We start from the raw sequence: 4,373 nt of genomic DNA on the forward strand, positions 1-4,373 counted from the left end.
CCACCAGCCACTCCTCGGAAGGAAGGTTGGGCATTCCTACTTCCGTAGTGATACTGCCTCGGAAACCCAAGGAGGGGTCGTTATGAGTCGGGGCCGACTCGATGGCAATAACAACAACAACAACTCAAGCCCCAGGGCCCATCTGCCAACCCTGTGCAATTGCTCGGCCCCAGCCCCTCTGTAGGGCTGGCGGGCACTGGGCCCATCTTTGGGCAGCAGCTCAGCTGAGAGCTGTCATGTGGGCGTCAGGAGGCCGGTCATCTGATGCAGCCACAGGGCAGCCAGAGGGCAGGGGTCCTGGGCCGGCCTCTCCTCTGTGAAGCCAGTTCTGAATGCACAGGCCTGTGCTGGAGGCGGGGGCTGTGATGGCTCCGGTCCCCACCCCCAGCCTGGGGGCTTGCTGCTTCTGGGGCTGTAGACCCCTGGCCGCCAGCACCAGCCCCTCTCTGGCCATCACCAGAGGCGCCTTCTCTGTGAGTCTGCACAACGGCCCTGGACTGGGCTGCTGGGTGCAGATGGGTTTTTAAGGGTCTGTGGCCAGACTGCTACGTGGAGGAGCCTTGAGAACAGGAGTCACTCACTAAAGGACGGCTGCTGTGTTATCCCACTGACGTGCAGTGTCTACAGCAGGAAAGGAAGAGGCTCCCAGTCACCAGGGGCGGCAGGAAGGAGGCAGAAGGACTCTGCTTAGCGGACACCTTGTGGTCGCCATTAGGTGCTGTCGAGTCATCTCTGACTCACAGCGACCCTACGCGGGGCAGAACGAAACACTGCCTGTCACGGGCAGGGCACCTGTCACGGGAGATGGAAGATTTTGAAAATGGATGACGGGGATGGTTGAACAACATGATAAACATAAGTCACCGAATTGTACACGTAAAAAAGGTTTACATGACAGGCTTTTGTTATGTATGTATTTGCCAAAATTAAAGGGGAAACAAAAGATCTGCAGGCGGAGGAAGGAGGAGGAAGGAGGTGTCCCTTAACGCTGCAAAAACCAGTAACCAGCACTCATCGAGTATACTCTGACTCCTGGGGACCCCATGCCCGTCAGTAGACTGGTGCCCGTAGGGTTTTCAGTGGCCGAGTTTTCCTTTCTGGGATGGAAATGGCAGAGGGATTTAAAAGACATCTATCGTCAGGAGCTCTGGTAGCACAGTGCCTTAGGTACTTGACTGCTAACCAGAAGGCCTGCGGTTCAAACCCACCAGCCACTCCTCGGAAGGAAGGTTGGGCAATCTACTTTGGTAATGATACCACCTCGGAAACCCCAAGGAGGGGTTGCTATGAATCAGATCGACTCGATAGCATGAGTTTTTGTTTGAGTTTAGAGGTCCCTTGGGAGAAAGGCCTGGTAGTCAGATGAAAATTGCCCAATGACAGGAGAACACAGTCCGACACAGCACCGGCCGTGAGCCCCTCGGGCAGAAGGCTCTCAACAGACGGAGTGACCGACACAACGGACCCGAGCCTCCCGACGACCGTGCAGATGGCGCGGGACCTGCGGCGTTTCCTCGGGCAGTGCCCAGGGCCACCATGAGTCAGAGGCAACGCACAACAACTAGCAGCAAGTGCGTGCTAGGTGAGGAGATGTCCCGGTACCAAGTTATTACAGACCATCCAACGGCAAGAAGAGGCCAGCCCCAAGCCTGAGGGCCAGGGCTGTCAGGGCAGCGGGAGAGGCCTTTGCTAAACAGGTTCCAGGGGCTGGAGGGCGAGGTGCCTTTGTACTAATGCAGCTGTAACAGACACGCCGCAAGGGGGTGGTTTTAATGGACAGACATTTATTTCCTCATAGTTTAGGAAGCTGGGAGGGGGAAGGTCTTTGACTCTTTGCAGCTTCTGTCCCTCGTTCCTCGTTCCTCCTGTGCCCCCTCCCCCAGCAATGCTTCTCTCTGCCTAGTTCCTCTTTTAGAACGCACCCTCTGCTGACAGGATCCCATTAACATAAACAAAGACAACCCTATTCCCAGATGGGACGTCCGTCCGCAGGTTGTCAACACTTATTTTTGGAGACGCAGTTGAAACCATATGGGAGGACACACAGCTGGGGAGAGAGGGGGCTGGCAGCACGGCTGGGGGCTTGTAGGGTGTTATCCCTGAGGGACAGCTCCGAGGGGTGGGTGCTAGGGGGGCCCTGCATATAGAAAGATCTTGTGAAGAAGGGACTTGTGGGGAGGCCTGTGTGGGCCCCAGTCCTGCAGGTGGCTTGGTCTGGGGGTGAGGAGAGCAGACATGGTTGAGCGACGCTGTAAAGGGGTGAAGACCGCAGGGCTTGGGGACTGAGTAGGTGCGGATGAAAGTTTAGCTGCTTGGTGGGGCCTGGGCAGACCATTCCCATGGGTCGTTCGGCAGAAAGAGCCCCAGACGGGGAGAGAATGCAGCCTCTGCACACCTCCTTTACCCAGACGCGCCCAGGTCTCTGCCCGAGGGGGCGTGACAGTGCCACCACGATGCGGCCGTTAGCCAGCGTCTGTGGGTCTGGGTGGACCTGCTCCCCTCTTGTGTGGAACCCCTCTCCCAGGGGCAGGTCCTTGGGTTCCTCCAAAGCAGTGGAGTATAAGATGTGCATACCCCCTGGGAGAGGGGACCTGATGACCCTGTGACCCCTGAGCCTCAGTTTTCTCATCTGTACCATGTTGTCGTCGTTGTTGTCAGGTGCTGTCCAACTGGCCCCAACTCACAGCGACCCCCTGAACAACAGAACAAAACACTGCCTGCTCCTGTGCCAGCCCCACAATCCTTGCTGTACCTGAGCCCATCTTGCAGCCACTGTGTCAATCCATCTCGTTGAGGGCCTTCCCCTCTCTCGTCGACCCTCCACCTTACCAAGCATGATCTCCTTCTCCAGGGAATGGTCCCTTCTGATAACATGACCAAAGTAGGTGAGATGAAGTCTGGCCATTCTTGCCTCCAAGGAGCATTCCAGCTGCACTTCCTCCAGGACAGATCTGTTAGCTCTTTTAGCAGAACATGGTACTCTTAGCATTCTTCTCCAGCACCACAGCTCAAAAGCATCAACTCTTCTTCAGCCTTCCTTATTCATTGTCCAGCTCTCACATGCATACGAGGCGTTTGAAAATATTATGGCTTGGATCAGGCGCACCTTAGGCTTCAAAGAGACATCTTTGCTCTTCAGCACTTGAAAGAGGACTTTTGCAGCAGATTTGCCCTGTGCAATATGACGTCTGATTTCTTGACGGCTGCTTCCATGGATGTTGATTGTGGAATGAAGTCTCTGTACCACATGGAGAGGTGTTTGGGGAGCCCTTCCTGTGCTGGGATTCTGAGATGCACCCCTCCCCTCCACTGAGGTTCCCTCAGGAAGCATGAGGGGCAGGGGCTTGGGGACCCCAGAGCTTGCCCAGCAAAGGCCTCGCTGTGGAATGGCCCTGAGATAGACAGGGCAGCAACGTGGTGACACGCTGTCTGATGGAGAATGGATGAGCCTGGGCGGGCACTCGGTGGGCTCAGGAGGCTGGATTTAGGCCCAACGGGGCCCTCTGTTGATTGCATGACTTTGGGCAAGTTTTCACCCTCTGAACTTGCTTCGTAAACTGGGAAATGGGGAGAATAAGTCCCACTTCATAGAGGGAGATTCTCACAAAAGCAAGCTTCTAACCAGGGCCATGCCCACCCTTCCCTGGGCACCCCACCCCAGCCACAGGGTCTCAGGAGACCCCTCCGCCACCACCCAAGAGACCTGAGGGGGTTAGCAGCAGGTTGGCTGCTCTGTGCCCTGGGAAGTCTACCCTGGATGCTCCCCAAAGCCCCATCAAGCCCACAGCTCCTCCAGGGAGTCAGTTAACGCCAAGGTCCCTGCCTGAGCAGTGTCCAGGGAGGCCAGGCCCAGGCTGGGCCTGGACGGGGCTGGGGTCCTGGCCAGACACAGCCACCTTTAGGGCTGAAGGCCTGGACCACAGCGGGTGGGGGTAGTGCCTAGAGGCAGGAAGGTGGCGGTAGACCCTGTGGGAGCCTGTGCCCTGGGGAGGAGTCTCAAGTGATCTGTGTGGACGCAGCCTTTGGGCAGGGATGCCCACAGAGCGTTAAGGAGCTTGGAGAGGGGGCCCTGGGAGTAAGGGGGCCAGCGGGCCCTGGGGGGTGAGGTATGCATCTCCTACTTGTTGGTTCCCTGTGGGCACGTGTGCTCTTCCGCAGAGGGGCGGGCCGGTCGCTATTCCCAGGAAGACGGGGTGGCGGAGGGGCGTGGAGGCCGCGGGCCCTCGGAGACGCCGGGCCCCGCCCCCAGCTCACGGTCCCGCCCACTCCCGGCTCCGCCCCCTTGTTTGAGGCCCCGCCCGCTTTCCGCCCCGCCCCCGGGCCCGCGTTTGCGCGGGTCCGCGCTGCCCCGCCGCGCTCCTGGCCGAGCTCCC

This window comes from Orycteropus afer, unplaced genomic scaffold (genome assembly GCF_000298275.1).
Source record: "Orycteropus afer afer isolate SDZICR_OR568_19922 unplaced genomic scaffold, OryAfe1.0 scaffold00083, whole genome shotgun sequence".
Lineage (NCBI taxonomy): Eukaryota > Metazoa > Chordata > Mammalia > Tubulidentata > Orycteropodidae > Orycteropus > Orycteropus afer.